At 35.5% G+C, this 11,480-nt stretch overlaps 1 protein-coding gene across 4 annotated transcripts in view; it reads right to left on the reverse strand.

Annotated features, from left to right (window-relative positions):
* LOC137487942 (serine/threonine-protein kinase pim-2) overlaps positions 1–11,480 on the reverse strand; it is a 101,998-nt gene that overhangs the window by 9,819 nt on the left and 80,699 nt on the right. The gene's annotated exons all lie outside the window — the stretch shown is intronic.

Below are 11,480 nucleotides of genomic sequence, written 5' to 3' on the forward strand. Positions count from 1 at the left end.
TAATAGAACAAAACAACAGAGCATCTTTACGCACTTGCAGTGTTTAGCACAGAAGAACAGAATAAGAGAAGAACTAAATAAAATGAATAAAATAAATAGGACTGCCCTAAATTATTTTCACTTCAATAATTAATTTATATTACAAAACAAAAATACTGACTGATTCTTTTTAATAACCGGCATAGGCTGTTTTTTTTTCGCCAATCATGTTTTTTTTTTCTTCTGTCAAATAAAATCGCAGACTTTCTCAAATCGCCAGCTCCACGGAAAATATGCATTTATTTAATGCCCCGCTGTCATTATTATAATCACAAAACCTTTTTACATTTTAATAGAAATCATTATTTTAAAGAATATGTCCTGATATGGTTTCCTCTCTCTCTTTCTGGCAGTTCAAGTGCGCGCGCTGCGTGATGAAAAGACAACAACACGTGCGCATAGGTTGACTTTTTGTAAACAGTTTTGTTGTTTAAATATGATGTTACATTATTGTGCATACATGCTTTATAAGCTATAAAATAAAAGGTAAAGCCTATTTGTTGTGTTTATGATGCAGATCCAGGTCAACATCAGCGCTAGTTTGGCATCAACACGTCTGTTAAACAGCAATATTCTTCTTCCATTTTGCTTCTTTGGCAAATGTGTCTGTAGGCACGGGTTATACGTTGTCGTCCCGCAAGTTAAGTATGCCTTGCAGTTAAACAAGGGGCCGAAAACAAGGCGCACCTCACTGCCTTTATGTTGACAAGGAAAAAAGAAGAGAGGACCACGCTTCTTCTCATGAAACGACTGAATCAGCAGGGTATCGATTGTGTCTGTGTTGTTACAATTGTAATATTTAATAATATATAATAAATTGATATTCAAGATTTGTATATTCATCCAGCTCTGGATAACTTAAAACAGCGATTAGACCTTCAGAGCGGCAATAATGCGTCCTGAAGTAAAGCGAAACGGCTATAAACTCTAGCAAGATAGAGTGATTATATGCAGAGCCATATTCCTTTATCTTTAAATAAAGTAGAACTATAGAAACTGTGTTCATCTTAACTGAAAGCTATTCGTGTTTTCTGGCCTCACGCATCGCGCACCTGTCAGTCAGTCAGCACGTAACGCCAAAGGGTTAAACAGACTATACGGTTACAGAAAAGTTTGCGTTATAATCCACTTACCTTTTAATACATTTTGATGCGATTATAATCCGCTATTAAAAACAACAACAATAACTGAATGTTTTGAATGGATAATGTAGCCGTGGCGGGATGCATTTTGGTCCCCGCCATGGAAGAATGAATGTAGCGGAAACCATGCTCTTTAAAACTTCTCTGTAGTTGTCTTGACAACACAAACTGCTGCTCTGGGATGAGCCGCGAGCAAAAGATGCCCCTCTTAACGCAAAGGCGCATTCAATCGGCCCCTTATGCAGCCAAACTAAAAATATATCAAATAATATGTTTCATGGTTTAACTGATAGCATTAATCGGTTACAAACGCACCCTTTTGGTTAACGGTTAATCGATTATATTGAGCATCCCTAGTATTAATATAATTGAACTGTTCAAGCTTTCAGATATACTTGTGAAATTGTTTCTAAAACTGGCCAACATCTGTGGTGGATGTTTGTTACGCAAGTTTTCAGGTATGTTCTTTTTTCTTCTTTTTTTGATGATGATGATGATGAAATGCTAATACACTCTCAGTAATTGTGCTAAAGCTGGGGCTTTTCAAAGTTTGTGTTTGTATGTAAAGCTCCACATTAGTATCTTAAAACCAAAACCTAAAGTGTACATATTGCACTCAAAAATACAACCATGTTCTCTTTTAACCCCTTGAAACATCATGGCAGTTTGTGTACCTTTATTTTTTTCTAGGGATGCACCGATACCATTTTTTTTGGAACCGATCCGATCTCGATACCAAAAATTCTGAGCATTGATTAATACAGATCTGATACTGTGCTGTTTTTTTTTCTAAGCATAATACAGTTTCTATAGCTCTGGTGATAAACTCAAATGATACAGTAGGTGAGAGTTCAAAGTGACTATTACCGCCGCGTCATATACCGCCGCCGTTTGAAATAGGAGCCGCTTTGTTTTTAGCAATGACTGTAAAAAATATGGACGACGCGACAGCCCTTTTTCCCATTGAACGCCTTGAGGGCAAAACGCCTGCTTGACGGGCACAAACTGTCGCAAAAGACTGCTGAAATTGGAGCCAGACATGCGCAGAAGGATTGTCTGATGGAGCCAGAGGAGGAGCCGCGAAAATGAGCAGAGTCGAGCTTCCAATCAAACGCTTTATGTAAAATCAACTACGCCCCCCGAACTTCTCAGCATGCGTTTGCTGTCATATCAACACAAATGGATGTAATAATAACGTTAACAAATATGAGGGTTTTATATATTCAATCGCGCCAGCTCCAGGCCGCAGCGCATAACTTACTCGCGGCGTCGCGGGGTGATTCCGGCTCGCATGCGGCAGCGCCTGCTCGCTCGGCCGCCGCATCAGGCTCGATTGACTCGGACTGGAATCGGGCAGTGAGTCCAGGCATCCGGAGTAGGTCCAGCAGAGGTAACATTAGTCAGTCTGAGCTCTAAGAGATAAGTCTCCGGCAGGCGAGAATCTAGCCGGAACTGTGTTTTGCTATCTGGGTGGCTAGGCGTGTATCAGCAAACTAATAAAGCCCGAAAAAAGCCCTGAACTTAGCGAATAAACAGTGTTCCACCAGGATCATGTATGTCAGAAACTATAGTTTACTGCTGAACTCATTTTGTCATGGTAAAATAACACAGAAATCGAATAATAACATTTCAGTCTACTTCAGTCTCCTGCCGAAGCTCAGACGCCGCGCTTTGAGAAACTGTCAATCACAGCTGTCAATCACGATGACACGCCCAGCATTAAATTACTGCTAAAAACAAACTGTTTACAAAAATGAAGATCTGCACCTATTTCAGCACAATAACCAGTGCCTTAATCGACCAGAACCATCTTTCGGGACATTTTATTGCAAGTGTAATATTTTTTTTTATTTGGGCTCAAGTCTCCTTCATTAACACGGAGGAGGCGGGCTTTATGACTTGTACTGCAGCCAGCCCCCAGGGGGCGATCTAACGGCCGAAACCTTCACTCAAACGTAGGCTTGCGGCACACTTGGTTTTTAGTGTATGACCGCAGTTTGTGAATGAGCCGCCAGGGGGCGCAAAGGGATGGGATGCGAACCGACAGAAATAGCCCACACAGCAGCCTTAAATATGCTTTTGTGCTTGTAAATGAGATTAAACAATAAGTCAAAGCCTTATAATTCCTTTATTAATCATTTAAAATTTGTTAACACGATTTATTGTTATTCTAAACTTTTAAGTGCAAAGAGGATTCTTTTTGAAAAATAGAATTGAAGAAGTAAAAGACAACTAAAATGAAAGCACAAACATTTAGTACAAATATTCTAAGTATGCCTAAATTAAAAAATTAAAGCAGTCTTTTAGCCTAAATGTAAAGAGATTTTCAGTGTTTGCTATTTTGGTAGGACTAACACAAGACCTTTTCATTTATGTTTTAATTTACCTTTTTATTTACATTTTCGTTGTTGATTATATTTTACTATTTAATTTTATGTCACAATTATTGTACATAATAATAAACGAATAATGAAAAATAATAAAAATAGGCCTTATGTATTTAAGGACATGTGGTGAAACACTAAGAAACGGTCAGGCGCATGGTCTAAAGAGCTTAAGTTGAATACTGCTTCATAAAATAATTTTGCCGCAGGACATATCTAGCAGGTTTACTTTTAATAATTTTCAGTTATTTTTTTGTTTCAAAACAACAATGTTCTCTTTAAAGTTCTCTTTAAAGTATAACTGTTGTTTTGTTTTTTTACTTAATGGCCCAGTATGTTTCGTATTTTAATTTCAATTTCAGTCACCTTGCATATGCATTTGAAATATAATGCGCGCATAACCGCGGAAAGAAAAAAAAACTGTCAAAGGTTAGAGCTAATTCATCAAAATTAGCTATATTAAAATACAGCATGTAAGTTAATACAGGCAGAGTGTGAACAAACTCAAGGCTTAGATATGCGCTTGCCTTTTAATGCATTTAAAAAGATTTGCGGCCTTTTTAGGCTACAGGCGACTATGGTGTATAATGTTTCTTTTATTATTTTTTATTTTGTATGGTAAAGAACAATGCACTGTATGTTATTAATATAAACTTAGGTTAAAATTTACTATTGATAAACGTGACCTACCTCAATCAGATCACTTAAAGTATAATAAAATAATGTTAACGTCAATGTTCTTCTTTTTAAAGTAAAATTGTTGTTTTGTTTTTTTACTTAATGGATCAGTATGTTTTGTATTTTAATTTTAATTTCAGTCACCTTACATATGCATATGAAATATAGGCTAATGCGCGCATAACCGCGAAAAAAGAAGAAAAAGCTGTCAAAGGTTTGGCCAGTGTGTTTTTTGTCTAATAAATGATATATATATATATATATATATATATATATATATTTTTTTTTTTTACTTTAAAACTTTAAAACAGATTGCTATTTTTCTAATGACATATGATTTAATAAATTTGTATTTTAAAAATTTCTCTTGTTTGAATTTTTTAACTGCACTTTTTAGGAAATATTTTAGTACATCAAAAAGTGTGGTTATAATGACATCTGACTGGCTAATCCAGCAAAAAAGTCACAAAAATGTAGTATTTAAATCTCATAGTTAAATGGAAACTGAGGCGTATAACTGCAAAAAGGTCCACTTGAAAAAAAAGAACCATCCCTTTCACCAGGCTGGCAACGGGCCTCATGTGTGCGCATGAGTCGATATGTTGCCTGTTTTATGTTTTATTGTCTACATGCTACTATGATGTATAATAATGTTGTTATTGTTGTTTTGTCTGGTAACCTTAGGCTAAAACTTATAATTCATAAACGTGTTAGAAATAAAGCATGAAAAACACGTTAAAAACTATTTCTTTTGCGTATAATCGGGAAAAAACAGTCATACAGTTGGTTAAGAGGATATATTTATTCTGAGGAAAAAAAGCAAATAGAAATACAAAAATAGCTGAATGTTTTCTTTAAGTTGTCTCTAATACTGAAGACGTCGGTGGGCGCTAACAGAGGTTCGTGTGGACCGTAGAAATTCTTTCACTCTGTCCTTTATGCGTTTGCTGTCAGCGCTGGTCAGGTATATATATATATATATATATATATATATATATATATATATATATATAGCCTATATATATATATATATTAATAAACTTCACAGCCACAAATATAAATAACACAACTTGTACTAAAACTGGGCGAGGATTTGAAAGAATACGATGCTTGTTATATAATTTAAAATGTTTTTCCTCTTGTCCTATTTCTGCATACAAATTTTTTCACTCGCCAGGAACTTGCCGCTGGAGAGCACCGTCAACGATCTCAATCTTATGGCTCATTCTTCACGATTATAGAATTAAAATAATGGCGCGTTAGGTTTTTTATGCCGCGGGTGCAACCAACAAGGGTTGTGCATTTTAGTTTAACTTTTTGAGCGTTATAAGCAGTTCGGTGTTAGTTTTTATATAAATATATCAAGCCGAAACTAAACAGCGCATTCTCTCCGCCTCCTCGTTCATAACCAGCTGGACACGCTACTGAAGCAAGCAGGAGAGATAGCCTACTCCGTCATTCATAATCTTAGCTGATGTATCCGAGTCGAAAGAATATATTAAAGAGGAATGTTCTTTTAACAGTCCCGATACGTTTAATCTTTTTATTTTTATTTTTTTACTTTTTTTCCTGTCATTTCTCTTCATCAAATTATTTTTTAAGCTGCTTGATTATGTTAAAACAGAAAGCAGAGCCCGTCAATTGAGAGCGATGCATGTCATGTGTTGCATAATTGCCTTTTTTCTTGTGCGTGCGTGATCCATTTCTGATTCTTTTTTGCTCGGGCTCTCACACACAACCTTTATGTCTGCTGTGTCTTTAATATGGTGTGTAGATTATTATGCGTTATTGAAACATCAAGGGGGACGCAGCAAAGTAACTTATAAATTAAAATTGTATTATTTTATGCAACAGCCTTACATTTAAAACGGAAACATAAGGGCGATTATAAGCAAAAAGACCTCAAGGCTAGATGTTTTCTTTCCCTTTATTATTTATTTTTTTATTTTGGCGCATGTGTGCGATAGAAAAACTAGTGTAATAAGGCAAGCCATCTTTCCCAGACTCGGGGCAAATTCCGCCTTTCCTTTCACTCCGTTCCGAAGCCCCAGCTGGCCCTCCTGCCATCCACTGCGTAAAATATATGCTGGATAAGTTGACGGTTCATTCCGCTGTGGCGATCACAGACTAATAAAGGGACTAAACCGAAAAGAAAATGAACGAACGAATGAATGAATAAATTAATAATAATAAAATAAAAATAAGGTAATAATCTTTAAACACAAATGCCGCGTAAGCGGCCTTTTTATTTTTAGAGATGGTACATTTGAATTGCTTCTTCCCACTTCCCCCACCTCAAAATTGAAAGTTGCAAAGAGAACTATAGCTCATTTACACCTTGATGTGTTAGCCTCAATAGCAAAGAGCATAGCCCATTTACACCTCAACACAGAGCAAGTTTAGCGGAAGAATGTCAAATCAGAATCACGCAGATGAAGCACACCAGCTACTACTTTCATGAAACTATTAAATGTGTATTGTCATAAATTTGCTTATTTGCAGCAGCTTTTTTTCGCGCAACAGAATTGCGGCGTTGGGAAGCCGTCAATGAATAAAAACAGGGTCAATAGTGAAATCGGCTTTTTATTTTATCCCTATTACCTATATCAGTGCATTGAAGGCCTTTTATGGTGTCATCACGATAGAATAGCCTAAGTTATATTGAAATAATTTAAAGAACAAAGTTATAAAAACTCACATTACATAAATAAACAATTAAAAATATGTTTAGGTTGTCTTTATTTAATTGCCCTCGTGATGATGGTGTGCTTTATCATTATGTGCGTTTTACTTATAACGTGATTCAAATGATGGATCTGCGACAGAGAAACTAGGGGTTTTGGGAAACATGCATCACTATATCCTTTTTTTTCCCAAACTGTGCATAGTTCAGCCGCAAGTTACTGTAGCCTACGTCTTTTTTTGGGAAAGCGCCCCATGTCCGCTAGTGCCGCGCGCCTCTTTCTCTGGGCAAAAAGGAGTTGATTTTTTAAATATTAAATATATAGATTAATTAAATATTCAGCAAAAGAGACATTTATTTCATATTTTACTATGCATTTCATCTGATAGGCAAATCTTTATAGCTTAATTAAACACATATTGTCAAAACCCACACATAGGCCTATTGTATGAAAATGAAAAGGGCCTTTTTTGTTATTATTAGACTACTATTTGTTATTTGTTGCCTAGGCTATTTTCACATTTTCATTTGAGGTGCTTTATTGGTATGAGGTGGTTATTGGTATTGGTATGACAAGTAACTGTACATTCGTTTTGCCAAAGCAGTGCAGCGTCGCGTCTCACAAACAAGACAGTGCAAAAAGGGCAGTAGTGCAAACAAATATGAAAATAACATAATAAAAAAAATGATTAATAAAAATAAAAATAGAATAAAAAAATAAAAATATAATAATAAAAATAAAAATAGATTTTTGATAACATAAAACAGTATAAAGGTAATAATAGTAGCCTATTATTAAAAGTAGGTCCACATAAAGAGTTCCAGCTTGTGTGTTGGAGACAGGAGCGGGTGGTTGAACACACAGCAGCACACACACTCCCCCAGTAAGATGGGTTCTGTTCGACAGGGACTCAAATTGTTTTGTATGTGTTGGATTATCGGGTAGAATTTCTCCTGGATCTCGGAGCAGGCCCGTGGCATGTGCAGGATAAATTTTTTGAAGAGCGGGACCGAGGGTGTGCCGCGTCGCGGGGGCACTTTTGATCATTTTGGAAGGGCACTAAAAAGGGCATGTGCACTGCACAGGTTGAGCCCTATGTGCACGTGCCTGTCTCGGAGTATTTAGTGCACTTAGTTAGGATATGCAGCTCCGTCTCAATCAGCTGCTGAGGGCACAGCCGCTTCCCCACCGGCAGCCATGTTTTTTTTGTGCCGGCCCGTCTCTACGGCTGGCTGATGTCCGCTGCCCGCTTCTAACATGTTAGAAAATACTGCAAATCAAGCTGTCGGTATCTCCCCGCGGTTGAAATTGTTCGTTATTCGGAAAAAAAAAAGAATAAATATCAGTGCGCAAGCTTTCTAGATTTATTTTAGGCCTATATTCAGCTGTTTTAATCTTGCAATTCTGATAACTTTTAGAGATAATGTCTGTTTTTACCAACTTGTCTGTCATTTATTTCTCATTTGCTACTTATTTTATTAATTTGTTGATGTTAATATACTACATATAGTCTTGAATATGCATCTAAAATCCTTTGGCATTCAAATTTGCTTTGAACTTAAAAGAGAGAAAGAATCTGATTTTACCTGTCAGAGCACATTGCATATGCCTTTTTTAAAATAACATTTATTTAACAAATATTTTAGCACATCGAAAGTAATTAAATTACCTGTCTTTTGATTAAAACCTTTATGCAAAAAGATCAGAAAAAAAGGCAATATATGCGACATGACATCGCTGTCATGCCACGATTTGAGGATAAATTCGCTTTTAGGTGCTGCTTTGAATAAAATAAAACTATTAAAAAGCACATTAAAGACACTCATAAAATAAAACATTAATAAAGGAGTATCTTATGAAAAAAACACCAATTGACGGGCTCTGCTTTCGGTTTTAAAAGAATCAAGCAGCTTTAAAAATATAATTTGCTGAAGAGAAATGACAGGGGAAAAAAGATTAAACATATCGGGACTGTTAAAAGAACATTCCTCTTTGATATATTCTTTCGACTCCGACACATCAGCTAAGATTATGAACGACGGAGTGTCTCTCCTGCTTCAGTGGCGTGTCCCGCTGGTTATAAACGAGGAGGCGGAGAGAATGCGCTGCTTAGTTTCGGCTCAATATATATTAAATTAAAAACTAACACCGAGCTGCTTATAACGCTCAAAAAAGTTAAACTAAAATGCACAACCCTTGTTGGTTTCACCTGCGGGATGCACAATGAACCTAACGCGCCATTATTTTAATTCTATATTCGTGAAGAATGAGCCAACCGCATATGCTTAGTCCTGTTGGTCGGGACTCTCTGCTTTATAACTTATTAGTTTATTACAATAATCACACTTAGCTTTGCCATCGTTCTTCACCACATATAGCCACTCAACACATCTTGCGGTCCATCTTTAATGTTTAGATTATTGAAGGTGCTATTGATGTTTTGAGAAAAAAAAATTAATAGTACTGAAACTAAATTATTAAAAATAAACTTGCGGGACTTCGTTTATGTCCTGCGGCAACATTATTTTTGTTACACTTTAAGTGATCTGCTTGAGGTAGGTCACGTTTATCAATGGTAAGTTTTAGCCTAAGTTTACATCAATAACATAATGTGCATTGTCCTTTACCATACAAAAAAAGAAAAAAAAAAACATTTATTTATATTTTAAATGCATTAAAAAGCAAGCGCATATCTTAGCCTTGAGTTTGTTCACACTCTGCCTGTATTAACATAAATGCTGTATTTTAATATAGCTAATTTTGATTAGCTTTAACTGACAGCCTTTTCTTCTTTTTCCGCGGTTATGCGGCATTATATTTCACACACATATGCAAGGTGACTGAATATGAAATTAAAATACAAAACTTACTGAGCCATTAAGTAAAAAAACAAAACAAAACAGTTATACTTTAAAGCAGAACATTGACGTTTTGAAACAAAAAAACGGAACTGAAACTAAATTATTAAAAATAAACCTGCCAGACTTAATTTATGTCCTATTTTCATTATTTATTTATTTTCATTATTCGTTTATTATTATGTACTGAAACATAAAATGAGATAGTAAAATATAATCAACAACGAAAATGTAAATAAAAACGTAAATTAAAAACATAAATGAAAATATCTTGTCTTAGTCCTATCAAAATAGCAAACTTCATCTCTCTATATTTAGACTAAAAGACTGCTTTATTTATTTATTTATATATATATTTATTTATTTATTTATTTAAGACTACTTATTTATACTGAATGTTTGTGCTTTCACTTTAGTTGTCTTTCATTTCTTCAATTGTATTTTCCAAAACGAATCCTCTTTGCACTTAAAAAGTTTACAATAAACCAGGTAAACAAATTTTAAATGTAAGTTGAGGTGATCGCATGTTCACAACTGTGAGGTGATGTGCTCTACCGGCAGGATAATCTATATTATTTTGCTGTTTTTCATATGCGCATGTTTAGGATTTGAGATAATAACATTGCCATGATAGTCAAAGAAATCAAAACATTATTTTCACCCCAACGCAATTTAATCGGGCACTGAAGGCTAATAACTTAATTCTTATATTTGCTTTTTGACTTCTCACCATGTATCTTTTCTACAGCATAGTATAGTGTAAGAGCATGTCTATTACCAGAAAAACTCAATTAAAATTATATTTTAATTGAACACATCACATCACACACAGTAAGCTACGCCTACAGAACAGTCTGTTTAGCATTGTGAAAAGGCAAAGCTGAATATCTGTGGTTAAAGTGCCACCCAGCGGTCAAATGCTGCTGGCGCATCAAGTAACGCCATCGCCGCGGTATGAATGGCGGCACAAGGAACACATTGAAGTAGTAACATCTGTAAATCTTCTTTAGTAAAAATAACAGACCTATAGGCTGACTGTATATGACAAACACACAATCTAACTAAACATGATGCTTGCTATAAACTATAGGCTACATTATTTGAGCATTCATTATGACATTGATATATGTTGTGGTCCAGCTTATGTTTCCTTTTTTGAGTGAGACGGAGAAAGTTTAAAACAAGGTCCACTTATATGCTTCAGCGCCAAAACACAAAGTGGTCTGTTGAATAAAGTCTTAATATAATTAAAATGACAGCAAAATATTCACAGTTTCAGAATAGCCTATATTAGGCTACATCATGTTTAGTTAATGACAAGTTCAGTGAATGACAATCCATACTGCTCCTGTCAGTTTCACTTTTATTAATATAATCAACTACTTTGACCACAATAAGCCAGGCTTTACTAACTATTGGCAGCACTTAAAGTATTCCCCTCAGAAGAAGAAACTCAATCGGACACTTTCAAAAACTGAGCAGCACAAAGAGGAGAAATCAGTGTGTTGATGATCTGTCCAATGTATTATTAAGCTTTTTCTAATTCAAAGTTTCAGGTAGGCCTACTTTGTGTGTGAATACCTTGCAATTAGGGCTGGGTATCGACCGAATCGTCTTGCTACTATCGAGTATCGAAAAATTCTTTTGCGTTCGGTACCAAATTTCGATACTCAAGGGTATAATCTTGTCAACGTC

The sequence above is a fragment of the Danio rerio genome, chromosome 16 (genome assembly GCF_052040795.2).
Source record: "Danio rerio strain M-AB ecotype USA chromosome 16, GRCz13ab, whole genome shotgun sequence".
Taxonomy (NCBI): domain Eukaryota; kingdom Metazoa; phylum Chordata; class Actinopteri; order Cypriniformes; family Danionidae; genus Danio; species Danio rerio.